Here is a 2,356-nt window from a genome sequence, read left to right on the forward strand (position 1 = left end):
TGGCTTAGTCCCTTATTTATCAGGGATTGCTACAGCGAAATGAACTGCCAACTATTCCAGCATATATTTTAAGCTGCGGATGCCCTTAAACCCAGTGCTGGGAAATATTTACAGTATATTATATTATATTTAAACCTGAATAGTATGTCAATCTTAGCAATAATAACAATTCAACAAGACATATTTTAAAGTAAAATCATTCAAAGTAAAACCCATTTGAACACACACACACACACACACACACACACACACACACACACACACACACACACACACACACATATATATATATATATATATATATATATATATATATATATATATATATATATATATATATATATATATATATATATATATATATATGCAAATTCCTCAATTACCACAGCAGATTAATTCAAGTACTTTTGTCTCAGGTATAATACAGAAACATTACCATAGTATTTTTTATTTTAAATGTTCAAGATTTCAGTATTTTGTTTTAATAATTTCCCGGTGTTGGGTTGCAGCTAGAAGGGCATCCGCTGCATAAAACATATGCTGGATAAGTTGGCGGTTCATTCTGCTGTAGCGACCCTTGACTAAAAAAGGGGAAAAAATGTGGGGAAAAAAGCTGAAAATGAATGAATGAATGAATAATGTTATTAATTATTATGAGTTAACATCTCACTGATTTTAAATTATTTTTTTTAGAATTCACAGTTGTGCTTTTTTAGTTACGTATAGAGTGAAATAAACTTAACTGTAATTAAAAGTAAGAAATCTAACTTAATAATGACTTGTTTTTTGACAGTGAGATGCCAATTTGCATCTGTGTTCAATTTGCATCAAAATTCTGAGATATAAACTCACATTTCCAAGAAAAAATTTGCTAATTTTGTCTTCCAGAAAACGGATTCACTTTTGTCATCCAGGTTTAAATCCTTTTTGTGCCTCTGTTTTTTTCCGTTTGATAGTTTTAGGAATCTACTGCCCTCTGTTGTAGGAAAACCATAACTACAGTGCTAAGTCACGCACCTCTTTTATCTTAAACCGATATTGAAGGGATAGTTCACCCCAAAATTTTTAATTAGTCACTATTTACTCACCCTCAATTGGATTAAAACCTTTATAAGTTTCTTTTTTTCTGTTGAACAAAACAGTAAGTAATTTTGAAAAATATTACAAACTTGTAACCATTGATTTCCATAGTAGGAAAAACAAATACAGTGGAAGTCAGTTACAGGTTTTCAGCATTTCAAAAAAAATATCTTCTTTTGTGTTTAATAAAAGGCTGAAACTCAAACAGGTTTGTGACAAGTGGAGGATGAGAAAATGACGACAGAATTCTCATCAGTTTTGGGTGAATTATACCTTTAAGCATTTAGATAATATCCAATAGATTGATGGATTTGGAACAATTTAGTTCGTTAAAAAAAAAGAAAGAAATTCATGAGAATTCCAGATTTTGTTAGTTGCCCTTGGTTTTTGGAGAATCGAAATATCAACCATGAATGTATTATAGAAAAAGTGTTGACTATAATAAACACTAAAATAAAATGCTTAACTAATCAGTTTTGACCAGTATGTATTATATCTAATGATTAAGAACTAGTATCTTTATCAAAGTATCAAAGGGGTACTAGTATTTAAAGAACAGGCTTTAATTTAGGCACTGTCACCTCACAACAAGAAGGTTGCTGGTTTAAGTCCCGGCTGGGCCAGTTAGCATTTCTGTGCGGAGTTTGCATGTTCTCCTGGGGTTTGTGTGAGCTTTCATCGGGTGCTCGAGTTTTCCCCCAAAGACATGCGGTACAGGAAAATTGAATAAACTAAATTGGTTGAAGTGTGTTGAATTTATTTTTTATTTTATTCAACAGGGACAATGCTCATTAATAAACAGTAGAACTGTAAATAAGCCAGAGTTAGCCACAAGGGCTAATTTTCATCTGTTGCCCCTGCCAGATTTTAAAAGGCAACCTGAAATCAAAAACCACATCATCACACACACAAAAACAGTAAAGTGACAAAGGCATAAAACATGTAATTAGAATTTCTTAAAATGTTGGACAAAAGAATTTCACATGATTATAAACTTGATTTGCTTTTAGCCATTTCTTTAACTTGTATTTAAATGTTGAATAATTTGTAACACCCCTTAAATCCATAGGATGTGTTCCAGAAATGACTGGCTCTAACTGAGAAGACTGATCATGCAAAAGTTGTACGCCTATACTGCACAGCACATGAGTGTGTATGGATGTTTCCCAGTACTGGGTTGCAGCTGGAAGGGCATCCGGTGTAAAATATATGCTGGATAAGTTGGCGGTTTATTCCCTGATGAAGTCGAAGGAATATGAATGAATGAAAGAAAGCG

The sequence above is a fragment of the Danio aesculapii genome, chromosome 17, assembly GCF_903798145.1.
Source record: "Danio aesculapii chromosome 17, fDanAes4.1, whole genome shotgun sequence".
Classification (NCBI taxonomy): domain Eukaryota; kingdom Metazoa; phylum Chordata; class Actinopteri; order Cypriniformes; family Danionidae; genus Danio; species Danio aesculapii.